Source organism: Pristiophorus japonicus, chromosome 18 (genome assembly GCF_044704955.1).
Source record: "Pristiophorus japonicus isolate sPriJap1 chromosome 18, sPriJap1.hap1, whole genome shotgun sequence".
Lineage (NCBI taxonomy): Eukaryota > Metazoa > Chordata > Chondrichthyes > Pristiophoridae > Pristiophorus > Pristiophorus japonicus.
This window is the reverse complement of record NC_091994.1, coordinates 84,252,702-84,269,723: the sequence shown is the minus strand read 5'-3', so window position 1 is coordinate 84,269,723 and position 17,022 is coordinate 84,252,702. Positions and strand designations below refer to the sequence as shown.

Below are 17,022 nucleotides of genomic sequence, written 5' to 3'. Positions count from 1 at the left end.
CTCTGACAGACCCTACATCCCTCACTGTGACTCTCCCATTATACTGAACACCCTTCACTGCAACACACTGCTATCTGACTATAAATGGCAATAGAAAATATATAAGCACAAACAGAATAGGAGATGCATAAAATATGAATAAGAATCAGAGTATGATGAAAGGAGAACAAAACGAACAATGAATTAAACACAAGTAGATGATGAAGGACACAATCTCTCGACAGTAAGGAGTGCATGGTATGTGTGGCTTACAAAGCTCGCGCTTGGCTGTCAGACAGCAGCAATAACAACTTATAATTGAGAACTGCTGTGTACAGCAATACAACACATAAATACATTCTCGCAGCACAATAACTACATGATTTCATAATACCTATCCATTGAGCAAACACTGCTTTGTGTGCCAGACTCTGCACTGAATACAGATGCCTTGGTTTGACTGATCACAAATAACCACTTACCCACATTGCCCCCTCCCCCTCTCCAATCAGGAAAAATAATGTAGAATTGATTAGATTTAGCCATTTCGCAGTACAGTGTATTTGGAATGTGATTTGAGCAATAATGCATGAGAACGGGAGTTGAGGTCGAAATCTATGACTCCTGCTATTAATGTCTGGAGCTTGACAGGCCTGTAATATCAGTGAGAATATGGGAAGCTGATTGGCTTTGATTTATCAGGCTCTGACAGACTATGTATTCCAAGAGAAAACAAAGTTAGCTCAGCAACAGGTCTTTCCAGAGAGGGGTTCTTGGCTACTCCTCACTCAGCTTGTGTCACATCCATCGCCTCGTGTGACACCCATCGCCTCGTGTGGCACCCATCGCCTCGTGTGACACCCATCGCCTCGTGTGACACCCATCGCCTCGTGTGTGAGGATTTTCGGACCTCGGTTTCATGGACGGTTGTTCTCTTTTTTGCGTCTCCACTTTTCCCTGATTCAAGTGGGTGTAAAGGGAGGAGCAAAGAAAGAACTGAGATTTATATAGCGCCTTTCACAACCTCTGCACATCCCAAAGTACTTGACAGCTAATTAAGTAATCGTGAAGTGTAGTCACAGTTGTAATGTAGGAAACGCGGCAGCCACTTCGTGCATAGCAAGGTCCCACAAACAGCAATGTGTTAATGACCAGATAATCTATTGTAGTGATAAATATTGGCCAGGACTTTGGGGATAACTCCCCTGCTCTTCTTCATAATAGTGCCATGCGATCTTCTACATCCACACAAGAGAGCAGACAGGGCCTCGGTTTAACGTCTCATCCGAAAGATGGCACCTCTGACAGTGCAGCAGAGCGAAATGGCATTGGGAGTGTCAGCCTAGATTTTATGTTCAAGTCTCTGGAGTGGGACTTGAATCCACAACCTTCTGACTCAGAGGCAAGAGTGCTACCCACTGAGCCACAGCTGACACTTGCAGCAGCGTCAGTTAAGGTTTGCTTTTTACTGCTCATCAATGAAAAAACAACTAAAACTATTAACCACGTGCCAGAAAATGAGAAGAAATGGTCAGCTCTACCCTTGAGAACAGAGAAGTGTGTGCGTGTGCATCCTTCGATATACAGATAGAGCGTGCACTGGGTGATATTCTCGTCATCGGCAGGGTTGATACAGTGTAATGAAGCACAGTAATTCAATTAAAAACACAGCAGATTCCTTGGCTCCTCCGTATGTACTTTGCTTTGAATCATAAAATGCTTTGTGAAGGATGGAGACAGGAGTTAGTTGGACTCACGAGAGGCACTATCACACAGAACATTGACTCCAGCACGTTGGGTAGGCCATTGCCTCTGTTGGCACTTAGTGCATTGATCAAAGTGATTGAGCCTAACATGCCGTGTCAGTTACCGAGCTGAAAATGATTGCACGGCGTTTTCCAATTGGGATTTATTCTGACAAAATTAAAAATTAAAATAAGCGTGCGGTTTGTAAAGGCTTGGTTGAAGTCTGGTTCAATCAAACGTATTCCCCAAAATTCAGAGATTCACAGATTTTACCGTTGTTTTAGCAACTGAAGTGCAAGTAGTTTGTATTTCGATGGTATTAAGTGCAAAGAACAGCAAGTGAAGTAGAAAGCTTAGAACATAAGATATAGGAGCAGGAGTAGGCCATTGGGCCCTTCGAGCCTGCTCCGCCATTTAATAAGATCATGGCTGATCTGAATCATGGGCTCAGTTCCACTTCCCTGCCCGCTCCCCATAATCCTTTATTCCTTTATCGCTCAAAAATCTAAAAGAGAAAGAAAAGTCTAGGGGGAGTAATTTCTGTTTAAAAGTAGTTCCCCAACGTCGAAACAAAAAAAAATATTGGGTGTGAAAGCGCAATGTGCATACTTTAAAAGTATTGAGGTGTTTGAAGTAAACAGGTTCCAGCAACAGACAAACAAATCTCATGTATGTCATGTATGTACACGCTGTTTGTAGCCACCAGATGGTGTCATTGTTGGAGGCCACTGAGCAGCATGCACATGGTGCTGCTCTGGTATAAAAGGCCAGCCATTTTGTGAGTCAGGCACTTTGGGACTAAATAGAGCACAGCTAAGGTCGTACCTTGCTTAGTTAAACAGTATTCAGTTTGAACCTTTATTGCATACGTAACATTTGGCGATGAGAATACAAGAACCTTTGTTTGCAAAATGAGCACGATTGGCGTTTTAGAGCGATTCGTGGAATTGCCGGGAAATTGTGTTGGGGAAATTGATGGGATTGAAGGCCGATAAATCCCCAGGGCCTGATGGACTGCATCCCAGAGTACTTAAGGAGGTGGCCTTGGAAATAGTGGATGCGTTGACAGTCATTTTCCAACATTCCATTGACTCTGGATCAGTTCCTATGGAGTGGAGGGTAGCCAATGTAACCCCACTTTTTAAAAAAGGAGGGAGAGAGAAAACAGGGAATTATAGACCGGTCAGCCTGACATCGGTAGTGGGTAAAATGATGGAATCAATTATTAAGGATGTCATAGCAGTGCATTTGGAAAGAGGTGACATGATAGGTCCAAGTCAGCATGGATTTGTGAAAGGGAAATCATGCTTGACAAATCTTCTGGAATTTTTTGAGGATGTTTCCAGTAGAGTGGATAAGGGAGAACCAGTTGATGTGGTATATTTGGACTTTCAGAAGGCGTTCGACAAGGTCCCACACAAGAGATTGATGTGCAAAGTTAGAGCACATGGGATTGGGGGTAGTGTACTGACATGGATTGAGAACTGGTTGTCAGACAGGAAGCAAAGAGTAGGAGTAAATGGGTACTTTTCAGAATGGCAGGCAGTGACTAGTGGGGTACCGCAGGGTTCTGTGCTGGGGCCCCAGCTGTTTACACTGTACATTAATGATTTAGATGAGGGGATTGAGTGTAGTATCTCCAAGTTTGCGGATGACACTAAGTTGGGTGGCAGTGTGAGCTGCGAGGAGGATGCTGTGAGGCTGCAGAGCGACTTGGATAGGTTAGGTGAGTGGGCAAATGCATGGCAGATGAAGTATAATGTGGATAAATGTGAGGTTATCCACTTTGGTGGTAAAAACAGAGAGACAGACTATTATCTGAATGGTGACAGATTAGGAAAAGGGGAGGTGCAAAGAGACCTGGGTGTCATGGTACATCAGTCATTGAAGGTTGGCATGCAGGTGCAGCAGGCGGTTAAGAAAGCAAATGGCATGTTGGCCTTCATAGCAAGGGGATTTGAGTACAGGGGCAGGGAGGTGTTGCTACAGTTGTACAGGGCATTGGTGAGGCCACACCTGGAGTATTGTGTACAGTTTTGGTCTCCTAACCTGAGGAAGGACATTCTTGCTATTGAGGGAGTGCAGCGAAGGTTCACCAGACTGATTCCCGGGATGGCGGGACTGACCTATCAAGAAAGACTGGATCAACTGGGCTTGTATTCACTGGAGTTCAGAAGAATGAGAGGGGACCTCATAGAAACATATAAAATTCTGACGGGGTTAGACAGGTTAGATGCAGGAAGAATGTTCCCAATGTTGGGGAAGTCCAGAACCAGGGGTCACAGTCTAAGGATAAGGGGTAAGCCATTTAGGACCGAGATGCGGAGGAACTTCTTCACCCAGAGAGTGGTGAACCTGTGGAATTCTCTACCACAGAAAGTTGTTGAGGCCAATTCACTAAATATATTCAAAAAGGAGTTAGATGAGGTCCTTACTGCTAGGGGGATCAAAGGGTATGGCGAGAAAGCAGGAATGGGGTACTGAAGTTGAATGTTCAGCCATGAACTCATTGAATGGCGGTGCAGGCTAGAAGGGCCGAATGGCCTACTCCTGCACCTATTTTCTATGTTTCTATGTTTCTATGAGAAGATTGGTCAGACTTTGTGAGTCGTTTGAACAAGTACTTCGTGGCCAACAAAATGAAGGGGGCCGACAATGCAGATCAGTGCCGGGCCGTGTTCCTCACTGTGTGCTGTTCAAAGATCTACGGTCTGATAAAGAATCTACTCATGCCTAGTGATCCAAAAAGGAATTGTGTACATTGGTACGGGAGCACCTCAAGCCAGATGAAGGCATCACCATCTCGAGATACAAGTTTTATTCACACGTTCGATTGGAGGGCCAGAGTGCGGCGGAATTCATTGCTGACCTGAGACGTCTAGCGGGACCGTGCAAGTTCGGGACGGTGTTGGCAGACATGCTGCGGGACTTCGTTATCAGTATCAACCACGAGGTGATCCTGCGCAAACTTCTAGCGGTGGAGGAGTTGGATTTAAAAGGGCCATCCAGATCGCTCAATCATGTATGATGACGGACAGGAGTTTAAAGCAAATATCGGTGAAGAACCGAACCTCGGCAAGTACTGTAAATGCGATTGATTCGGCGTTCGGTAGAGCGGCACATGACAGGGTCTATCTGGCTGCGTTTGTGAAACTTGTGGCTGCCCAAAGTCCGCCAGTGGAAATGTATCTGACTTCTCCGTGTTGGTGTTGTGGGGGAAATCATCGGCAGTGCCGATTTAAGCAAAATAGTTGCAAAGGCTTTCTGAGAGTGGGGCATCTCCAGCGCAAGTGTCCGCAGATGAGCAAGCGAGCTGCGACACACCACGTGGAGGATGAGAGTCAGACTAGCACGGATCGGATACGCAATCCAAGATGCCAGAGTAGGAAGTGTATGGACTGCACTCTTTCATAACCAAGAGTAAACCAATTTTGATTAATGTGAAGTTTAACAGGATACCGGTATCGATGGAACTGGGCACAGGGGCGAGTCAATCAATCATGAAAGAGAGGGCATTTAATAAGCTGTAGGAAAATAAGCCTGCGAGGCCCAGGCTGAGCCCTGTTAACACCAAACTGCGCACGTACACCAAAGAACTGATAAAGATGATTGGCAATGCACAAATGAATGTGTCGTATAACGGTGCGGTTCACAAGTTACCGCTGTGGATTATTCCAGGCAATGGCCCAGCGCTGCTCGGCAGGAGCTGGTTGGAGAAAATTAGATGCGATTGGAATGACAAAGGCGTTGTCGCCGGAGGAAGATACATGTGCCCAAGTATTGAGCAAGTTCCCCTCGCTGTTTGAACTGGGTATCGGCAACTTCACGGGAGCCAAGGTGCAGATCCACGTGGACTCAGATGCAAGACCCATCCATCATAAAGCTCGGGCAGTGCCGTATATGATGAGGGAGAAGGTCAAAATTGAACTGGACAGACTCCAGTATGAAGGGATCGTATCACCAGTTGAAGTTAATGAATGGGCCAGCCCCATTGTTCCTGTGCTGAAAAGTGATGGCACCTCAGAATCTGTGGAGACTACAAGGCTACGATCAACAGGGTTTTGAAACAAGATCAGTACCCGTTACCGAAGGCTGATGACTTGTTTGTGACTCTAGCCGGAGGGAAGTCGTTCACAAAACTGGACTTGACGTCGGCCTATATGATGCAGGAGTTGGTCAAGATGTCGAAGAGACTTATGTGCATTAACATGCACAAAGGACTGTTTAGTTACCACAGGTGCCCGTTTGGAACTCGCTCGGCTGCAGCAATATTCCAGCGGAATATGGAAAGTCTACTGAAGTCCGTTCCCAGAACCGTCATGTTCCAAGATGACATCCTGATCACCGGTCGTGACTCCAAGGAACATCTGAACAACCGGAAAGAGGTTCTACCGCGTTTGGACAGAGTGGGACTCAGACTTAAACGCTCGAAGTGCATCTTCATGACACCAGAGGTTGAATTCCTCGGGAGGAAAATCGCTGCTGATGGCATCAGACTTGCTGACGTGAAATCCAAAGACATCAAGAATACACCCAAGCCGCAGAACATGACGGAGCTGCATTTGTTCCTGGGTCTACTCAAATACTTTGGTAACTTCCTACCTAAATTGAGCACCTTACTTGAACCAATGCACATGCTATTGAGAAAAGGCAACAACTAGGTGTGGGGCGCATTGCAAGACAGAGCTTTCGAGAAAGGCACCAATCTGCTTTGCTCGAACAAGCTGCTGGTACATTACGACCCATGTAAACGTTTAGTTTTGGCCTGTGACGCATCGTCATATGGAATTGGTTGTGTGTTACAACAAGCCAATGAGTCAGGGAAACTTCAACCTGTCGCGTAAGCATCCAAAAGTTTATCTAAAGCAGAAAGAACCTACAGAATGGTAGAAAAAGAAGCTTTAGCGTGTGTGTACGGTGTTAAAAAGATGCATCAATACCTGTTCAGTCTTAGGTTCGAATTAGAGACCGATCACAAGCCGCTTATTTTGTTGTTTTCCGAGAGCAAAGGTATCAATACCAACGCTTCATCCTGCATCCAAAGATGGGCGCTGACATTATCTGCCTATGTAGGCCACGTGGCGCAACGGTAGTGTGTCTGACTCCAGATCAGAAGGTTGTGTGTTCAAATCACGTCGTGGTCATTGTTCTTTTTTTCGAATCAATTATTAAGGATGTCATAGCAGTGCATTTGGAAAGAGGTAATATGATAGGTCCAAGTCAGCATGGATTTGTGAAAGGGAAATCATGCTTGACAAATCTTCTGGAATTTTTTGAGGATGTTTCCAGTAGAGTGGACAAGGGAGAACCAGTTGATTGGTATATTTGGACTTTCAGAAGGCTTTCGACAAGGTCCCACACAAGAGATTAATGTGCAAAGTTAAAGCACATGGGATTGGGGGTAGTGTGCTGACATGGATTGAGAACTGGTTGTCAGACAGGAAGCAAAGAGTAGGAGTAAATGGGGACTTTTCAGAATGGCAGGCAGTGACTAGTGGGGTACCGCAAGGTTCTGTGCTGGGGCCCCAGCTGTTTACACTGTACATTAATGATTTAGACGAGGGGATTAAATGTAGTATCTCCAAATTTGCGGATGACACAAAGTTGGGTGGCAGTGTGAGCTGCAAGGAGGATTCTATGAGGCTGCAGAGCGACTTGGATAAGTTAGGTGAGTGGGCAAATGCATGGCAGATGAAGTATAATGTGGATAAATGTGAGGTTATCCACTTTGGTGGTAAAAACAGAGAGACAGACTATTATCTGAATGGTGACAGATTAGGAAAAGGGGAGGTGCAAAGAGACCTGGGTGTCATGGTACATCAGTCATTGAAGGTTGGCATGCAGGTATAGCAGGCGGTTAAGAAAGCAAATGGCATGTTGGCCTTCATAGCGAGGGGATTTGAGTACAAGGGCAGGGAGGTGTTGCTACAATTGTACAGGGCCTTGGTGAGGCCACACCTGGAGTATTGTGTACAGTTTTGGTCTCCTAACCTGAGGAAGGACATTCTTGCTATTGAGGGAGTGCAGCGAAGGTTCACCAGACTGATTCCCGGGATGGCGGGACTGACCTATCAAGAAAGACTGGATCAACTGGGCTTGTATTCACTGGAGTTCAGAAGAATGAGAGGGGACCTCATAGAAACGTTTAAAATTCTGACGGGGTTAGACAGGTTAGATGCAGGAAGAATGTTCCCAATGTTGGGGAAGTCCAGAACCAGGGGACACAGTCTAAGGATAAGGGGGAAGCCATTTAGGACCGAGATGAGGAGGAATTTCTTCACCCAGAGAGTGGTGAACCTGTGGAATTCTCTACCACAGAAAGTTGTTGAGGCCAATTCACTAAATATATTCAAAAAGGAGTTAGATGAAGTCCTTACTACTAGGGGAATCAAGGGGTATGGTGAGAAAGCAGGAATGGGGTACTGAAGTTGCATGTTCAGCCATGAACTCATTGAATGGCGGTGCAGGCTAGAAGGGCCGAATGGCCTACTCCTGCACCTATTTTCTATGTTTCTATGTTTCTATGTCATTCGCCACAGATCTGGCACAGAGAATTGTGCTGATGCTTTGAGCCGGTTGCCGTTGCCCACACCGGAGGTGGAAACGCCATAACCGGCAGATTTAATGTTAATCATGGATGCTCTTGAGAGTGAAGGTACCCAGTCATGGCTCAACAAGTTAAGACCTGGACCAGCCAGGACCCGATATTATCGGTGGTAAAGGGTTGCATCCTCAAAGGGGATTGGTCTGCCATACCTAAGCAAATGTGCGATGAGGCCAAACCATACATTCATCACAAGGACAAATTGTCTATTCAAGCAGATTGCATATTGTGGGGCAATCGTGTTGTAATGCCTAAGAAAGGGAGAGTTTGTGCATGAGTTACACAGCACACATCCTGGTATAGTGATGATGAAGGCCATAAGCCAGGTCCCACGTATGGTGGCCAGGAATTGATTCTGAGCTGGAAGCATGCGTGCATCAGTGCAACACCTGCATGCAGCTCAGCAAAGCACCAGTGGAATCGCCGCTGAGTCTGTGGTCATGGCCATCCAAACCTTGGTCCAGGATCCACGTAGATTTTGCAGGTCCCTTCCTGGGCAAGATGTTTTTCATGATGGTGGATGCTTATTTGAACTGGATAGAATGCATAATCATGTCATCCAGTACGTCCACAGCAACCATAGAGAATCTCAATGTCATGTTCGTGACACATGGTCTGCCTGACATAGTGGTGAGCGACAATGGGTCGTGCTTCACCAGTCAGGAGTTTCAAGAGTTTGTAAAACTTAATGGCATAAAATATGTAAGGTCAGCACTGTTCACACCTGCGTCCAATGGGCAAGCTGAACGTGCAGTACAAATCATCAAGCAAAGCATGAGGAGAGTAACCCAAAGGTCACTGCAAACCCGCTTGTCTTGCATACTGCTGAGTTACAGGACAAGGCCCCACACATTCACAGGAGTCTCGCCTGCTGAACTCATGATGAAGAGAGTTCTTAAGACCAAGTTATCGCTTGTACACCCGGATTTAAGTAATCATGTTGAATAAACAAGGGTACCACGATCGCGCAACTGTGTCACATGGGATTTCTGTTAATGATCCTGTATATGCGTTGAATTATGGTCAGGGTCCCAAATGGATCACTGGTATGGTCATGGCCAAGGAGGGCAACAGAGTATTTGTTATTAAGCTCAAGAATGGGCAAACTTGCAGGAAACACATGGATCAAACAAAGCTGAGGCACACAGATGAGCCAGAACAGCCGGACGAAGAAACCGTCGACGACCAACCAACCTACCAGCAGTCTTCAGTGGACTTAAGGGTCATCAGAGAACCCGGAATTTCCATCACGGACTTGTTCAATAAAAGTGGACTTGCAATTCCTGACATGGCCACTGCCACCCCCAACAAGTCAGCCATCCAGCCACCAGCCACAACAGACTCCGCACACTCACCCAAGGCTGAAGTTGAACTGAGATGGTCAACCTGGGAGCGTAAAGCACCGGACCTTCTCAACCTGTAATAAGATCTCAGAGGAGGGTATTGTCATGTATGTACATGCTGTTTGTAGCCACCAGATGGTGTCATTGTTGGAGGCCACTGAGCAGCATGCACATGGTGCTGCTCTGGTATAAAAGGCCAGCCATTTTGAGAGTCAGACACTTTGGGACTAAATAGAGCACAGCCAAGGTCGTACCTTGCTTAGTTAAACAGTACTCAGTTTGAATCTTTATTGCATACGTAACAATGTAAATGTGTGCTTGTTACTAATTTCCATCCAATAATTGCCAAACTATACATTTAAAGTAAAATTCAATTGCTCCGTTTGGAAGGCGGCCATTTTGCAACTTCTTCCCTCGAGAGCTGCTCTGCCGATGTCACTAATCGCCTCCTGCCTCCCAAACTGGTTCCATCCATTGATGCAGCAGTCTGGGAGCCAAGAGCTGGAGTTGGCCAAGCTCTGTGGCGAGCCAGCTGAGTGCTCTGCATACTTCAGCCGTGGCACATTTCCCTGCTGGGGTTGGTGCCTCTGGACTGGCTCCCAGGTCCAATCTGAAGCTGTGGACCCCACTACGGTGAAACCAGCTGCTGGTGGCTCCTCCACTTCACTGATGTAACTGGAACCGCCTAAAAAGGAAGGAGGACCCAGGTTGAGGTGGTAAATGTTAAGTTTCCCTAACAAATTTATTTTGAATATATACAGACATTTTGGGGAAGGGGCTACTTGAAATGAAGAGTACTGTCCTATGATTTTAGTCCCTTTTAATGAGAGGGGTCCAAGCCAAAGATTAGCATTTCCATATTGAGATGAGTAATTCCCAGTCAAGTTAGTAAAGCTGCACGGGATCACAATTAGTCAGTCAATAGAGTTTAATTATTCTAAATGAAGAATTGTGCATCAATGTCTGAAATGAGCACAGAGCCAAACCTGGAAGGGCAAAGCACAATGGTGTAAATGCCAATCATGTTGGCATCTTGTCGTTGAGAACATCTGTTTAAAGGGAGCACTGCTGGAGACAGTAATTTATTCTCGAACCAGTCACAACAATTTGTTTAATAGGAACAGAGGGCACAGTTTGGCCCTTTGACACAAGGGTGCTGGCAGACAATCTGGCACAGCACAATAACATCACTTTCTTTCTCGTTGCAGTTTTTGAATAGTTTCTTCATTCAAATTTCCTGTCTCCTCCCCAATCTCAGCACTTCATTTTTTTGTTTCCATCATCAACAGGTAACCAAGGGAGTCTGGTTACCGTGCAAACAAACCCAGACATTAATAGACTGGTTTGTGCAGCAAGTGGTCAACGGGTCAGGACAGATCTTGGACCATCATAACTGCTGACCCCTCTCATGAAGCTGCTCTAGACTATTGCCCCGTCCCAAAATGGCACCGTCCTTTTTAAAAATAAATTTGGATTTATATAGCACCTTTCACGACTACCGGACGTCTCAAAGCGCTTTACAGCCACTGAAGAACTTTTGGCGTGGGAAACACGGCAGCCAATTGGCACACAGCAAGCTCCCACAAACAGCAATGTGATAATGACCAGATAATCTGTTTTTGTGATTTTGATTGAGGGACAAATATTGGTCATGACACCAGGGATAACTCCCCTGCTCTTCTTCAAAATAGTGCCATGGGATCTTTTACACCCACTTGAGAGGGCAGATGGGGCCTCGGTTTAACATCTCACCTGAAAGGCTGCACCTCTGATAGTGGAGTACTCCCTCAGCACTGCACTGGAGTGTCAGCCTAGATTTATGTACTCAAGTCCCTGGAGTGGGACTTGAACCCACAACCTTCTGACTCAGAGGTGAGTGTGTTACCCACTGAGCCACAGTGTACACTGAGAACCACAGCTGACATTTTAAATTGATTTGAATTCCAAGATCTCTGCCAGTGCTAATATTTGGCCAGTCTTCCCGAGGAGATACAAAGTAAAGTCACCTCTACTTTGATTCAATAATGCTTCATGACCTCTAGCCTCAGGAGAGGGCCTTCTGCACCAATGTGCCATTATCCTAACTAACTAACAGATGCCGGTGATGTTTGGTCCAGGAAGGGAAGTTAAAAATAACTAAAGTGGCAGCATCGAGTGTTTGAAATGGCGAGCAAGTTCGAGTTAAGAGGGCGTAATTCATCGTCTGATGCGGTTCTGACATCACTGGTCATCCAGTGAAACCAACAATTCGGTGCAGGCTGCACTAGCGGAAGTCTGTCGCAACCTTGCCTGGTGGTGCGTGCAAGGGAATGGGTAGCTCACCTTCCTCCCTCTCGGTTTGAAGAAAAGGAAATGTACTGGGTGCCACAGGTGAGGTTGTAAAAAGAGCATGTGCTGGGGCCACATATGTGAGACCTCACCATGGGCACACCTTGTAGCAAAACTGGAAACCTGCTCTCTTTTAATGGATGTGCGATTCCCTTCATTTCACTTCTTGTATACCCTCTCAGTTATCTCCTGAAGGTGTTAACTTTTGCTCAGGTACAGGCACCAGCTGGCACCTGGTTCCTCATCCGAAAGGGCCATTCGTCACCTGCCCATGGCCAGAATAAAAGTAACACCCACAGCCGCACTGGAGATGGCCATTCATATTTACTAGCAGTCTTCATTTGTCAGCCTGAACTGCGAGTGTCAACAGGCAATTCGGTCAAGTGACCCATGAGACCAGGGACTGATGCTGTTCTCAGCCGACATTCATGTGTGTATCAGCAGGAGTGGGAAACCAGGCAAATCTTTCAACACTAAACAATAACCCCAACAGGCTTGCCAAATCACTATTTCATTACACAAAACTTGAATTGAGTGACACAAAATGCAGCCCTGAAAGCCAGTCACCATTTAACTTTGGATACTGAAAAGCAGGATCGACTTTCTGTTGTGATAGTGACGTCAGCTTGACGATGCCAAAATGTAGCAATGTCTGTGCTTTTCTTTCAATTACCTGTTATTGCCTCATCATCATCATCATAGGCAGTCCCTCGGAATCGAGGAAGACTTGCTTCCATTCCTGAAGTGAGTTCTTTGGTGGCTGAACAGTCCAATACGTGAGCCACAGACTCTGTCACCCGGTGGGACAGATAGTCATTGAGGGAAGGGGTGGGTGGGACTGGTTTGCCGCACGTTCTTTCCGCTGCCTGCGCTTGATTTTTGCATGCTCTCGGCGTTCAGACTCGAGGTGCTCAGCGCCATCCCGGATGCTTTTCCTCCACTTAGGGCAGCCTTGGGCCAGGGACTCCCAGGTGTCAGTGGGAGTGTCGTACTTTATCAGGCTTTAAGGGTGTCCTTGTAGCGTTTCCGCTGCCCACTTTGGCTCGTTTGCCATGAAGGAGCTCCGAGTAGAGCACTTGCTTTGGGAGTCTCGTGTCTGGCATGAAGGGACTGCCTATGATGATGATGATTGTCTTTTTGACTTCAAGCACAATACTCACAAATCTGGTATTCAATATAATACAAAGCCTCCTGTCTCCTTACAAATGGACTCTCTTTAGCACGTTTCCTTACCCATGTGTTTCTCAGACTCTGGAACATTATGGAGTAAAATGGAATCGATAATGTCCCACAGGATCAAGCAGGGGCATACAAATGACGGAGGCCATTTGGCCCATTAGATTCTCCCTCCTGTAGAAACATTCGATTCCACCCTCTATTTGTCTCTGTTCGACTTCATAATTTTTTCCTTCACTATCCTGCCCAGAGACCATTTCCTATATCAATCATTCTTTGTGTGAAGACCTGCTTCCTGGCTTCAGTCATGAACTTGCCTTGTACCAGCTTGTACTACAGCTGTGATTTAATTTAAAATATAGTGCTCAGGATTAACCTTAGTGTCTTATATACCTCAAAAGGTCCCCTCTCATTTGCCTCCTTTCAAGGCTGAACAATGGGAGTTCTTCTAACGTTGCTTCATAACTCAGTCGGCTGACACTGGGGAAAAAGCCTCTCAGCCCATTTCTACTTCAAGGACTTGGATGTTGTCCTTGTGCCTTGGTTGGTAAATGTTACATTTAAGGTGCAACCAGAACAGTTTACAGCTTCAGCACAGACAACGGATATCCCAGTTACACTGGTAACAGTTGGGCAACACGGCGGGTCGGCCTCTCTTCCCCGTTTATGCTGATGGGCATTTCTTCTCTTGGTGGAGGCACTGCGGCAACATTGCCCGTGCTGTTGCCCAAAAGTTGCACTTGGAATCGAACAAATTTGTTTGCGGACCTTCCTTGATGTTGGGAGAGGCTGCGCAGAACTCAACGATATGACTACTGCACTGCATGGGTGGGCTGAGCGTTCAGTTTGCCCAGGCACAGAGTAGAAGTGATGCTCCCCCTTCCCCGCAATGGAGAGAACCATTGACGTTCGTCACCAGCTACATTTTGCCTCCAAAGGCAGAGAGCAAGGCTGCCTTGTGAGCTGGTGTTTTGCGCTTGTAGAGGATTAAAGATCAGGTCTGGAGGCAGCAATGAGCAAGATGAGATCTTTTGCCAGTGTTGGGTGAGGTAAGAATGGTGACCAGGATATCCCTTGCTCTGCTGTACAACAACAACAACAACGTTTCTTACTTCGGCAACATTATCAGATACGTGCGGACAATGCGGACATCACATCGAGATTCTTTGCTACTTGCTCAGAAAGGATCTCAGCATTCCTTGTAAAGACAGAGGTGAGTTGAAATTGTTAACCTGCTCCTGTGAAATTGTTTTGTTGGCTATTTTATCAAAGGTGCTAACCTATTTATGGCCCGATCTTACATTCTTTCTAAATGTATGAAGCACACAGGGAAAATCTTTCCCCAGTGTTTAATGCAGAAGTCTGCTGTTTAAAACAAACCAAAGTATTTGCCAAATGCGGACAATGATTCATTAGTAACAACAACAACAACTTGTATTTATATAGCACCTTTAACGTAATGAAACATCCCAAGGCGCTTCACAGGAGTATTATGAGACAAAAAAATTGACACCGAGCCACATAAGGAGAAACTAGGGCAGAGGTTCAAAATGGAAGGTTTTCAGGAACATCTTGAACGACGAAAGAGAGGTAGAGAGGTGGAGAGGTTTAGGCAGGGAGTTCCAGAGCTTGGGGCCTAGGCACCAGAAGGCACGGCCACCAATGGTTGAGCGATTATAATCAGATGCTCAGGAGGGCAGAATTAGAGGAGCGCAGACATCTCGGGGGGTTGTGGGGCTGGAGGAGATAGGGAGAGGTGAGGCCATGGAGGGATTTGAAAACAAGGATGAGAATTTTGAAATCGAGGCATTGCTTAACTCTGAATCTTATCTCTGAATGAGAAGATAGATGGAATACAGCAGTAATGTTGTGGGAACATCGCCATGGGAGCAGCATCACCACAAAGACTGCAGCTGTGCAAGGCCCACCACCACCTTCTCAGGGCAACTAGGGGTTGCCAATAATTGCCAGCCTTGCCAACGCCGCCCACATCCCGCAAACAAATATGAGAAGCATAAATGCTCTATGAACTAATTCCCATGCCTCAATTTACCCTTCGAACTTTGCAAGTTTACAGATGACACTAAGCTGGGTGTCCGTGTGAGCTGTGAGGAGGATGCTAAGAGGCTGCAGGGTGACTTGGACAGGTTAGGTGAGTGGGCAAATATATGGCAGACGCAGTATAATGTGGATAAATGTGGAGTTATCCACATTGGTGGCAAAAACAGGAAGGCAGAATATTATCTAAATGGTGACAGATTAGGAAAAGGAGAAGTGCAACGAGACCTGGGTCATTGAGTACTGGGTACATCAGTCATTGAAAGTTGGCATGCAGGTACAGCAGGCGGTGAAGAAGGCAAATGGAAAATGTTGGCCTTCATAGCCAGGGGATTTGAGTATAGGAGCAAGGAGGTCTTACTGCAGTTGTACAAGGCCTTGGTGAGATCACACTTTGAGTATTGTGTGCAGTTTTGATCTCCTAATCTGAGGAAGGACATTATTGCTATTGAGGGAGTGCAGCGAAGGTTCAGCAGACTGATTCCCGGGATGGCGGAACTGACATACGAAGAAAGACTGGATCGACTAGGCTTATATTCACTGGAATTTAGAAGAATGAGAGGGGATCTCATAGAGGAATATACAATTCTGACGGGACTGGATAGGTTAGATACAGGAAGAATGTTCCCGATGTTGGGGAAGTCCAGAACCAGGGGACACAATTTAAGGATAAGGGGTAGGCCATCTAGGACCGAGATGAGGAGAAACTTGTTCACGCAGAGAATTGCGCACTTGTGGAATTCTCTGCCACAGAAAGTTGTTGAGGCCAGTTCATTGGATATATTCAAAAGGGAGTTAGATATGGCCCTTACGGCTAAAGGGATTAGGGGGTATGGAGAGAAGGCAGGAAAGGGGTACTGAGGTGAATGATCAGCCATGATCATATTGAATGGTGGTGTAGGCTCGAAGGGCTGAATGGCCTACTCCTGCACCTATTTTCTATGTTTCTATGTTTCTATGAACTCTCAGCCTCATTCCTTTGCTGACTGATAAACTCAAGCGGCATTTGCTTTTCTGTGTTGGCAGATAACATGTACATCAATTACTGTGTAAATACATTATATTAATATTGCAGTTCTGCACACGTTAGAGATAGAAGATAGAAATCCCTGGTAATGCCAGTAAATTGGTTATGAAACTGATCTAAACCACATTACAAATTGCATTACCTTCCTCATGACCCCAATTAAAAAATAACTAATAATAACCTGATCAGAGTCTCCATCACAAACTACCACTGCTATTTTGCACTGCCTTTTTACAGCCCTTCAACAGCTACAGTATTCCCATTGTAGATAGCTTCCAAGGCATTGAAATCAAGATGCACCATTTCCGACACTAAAACCTTTTTTTACAACACCGCAAAACAGTGGAACTCCTAGATTCCCTTTCTCTGACAAGCTTTTAAAACCTACCCCACGCCCTCCCCGCCCGCTCCCCCCCCCGCCCCGTGAACCCCGCCATGTCACTTAGCCATGGCTTCCTAATTTACATGGCTGACTCTCCAACCCAGGATCTTCAAGGGAAGAGATAGAGGCACAGAAAAAAAAAAGAGAAGGATATTGCAAGAGGGGAAGAAAAGAGCAGATTTTATTTTAGCACTGGAAACCAAATGGTGGCTTCAGAAGTATTCCTTAGAAAAGAGAGCCTTCCAAACTGCCGTCTGATTAATTGGTTCCCCCTAGACAGCCTTTTTATTTAACAGTGTTGTTTTTGGCTCAGTGGGTAGCACCCTCACTTCTGAATCAAGAAGGTTGTGAATTCAAATTCCACCCCAGGAACCTGAGC

At 46.0% G+C, this 17,022-nt stretch overlaps 1 protein-coding gene and 1 non-coding gene across 2 annotated transcripts in view; one reads left to right on the top strand and one right to left on the bottom strand.

The window, feature by feature from the left end:
• Nucleotides 1-17,022, bottom strand: part of igsf21a (immunoglobin superfamily, member 21a) — a 364,267-nt gene that overhangs the window by 311,198 nt on the left and 36,047 nt on the right. The window lies entirely within an intron of this gene.
• trnaw-cca (transfer RNA tryptophan (anticodon CCA)) lies at nt 6,798-6,869 on the top strand. The gene has a single exon. It is a non-coding gene; the product is annotated as a tRNA-Trp (tRNA).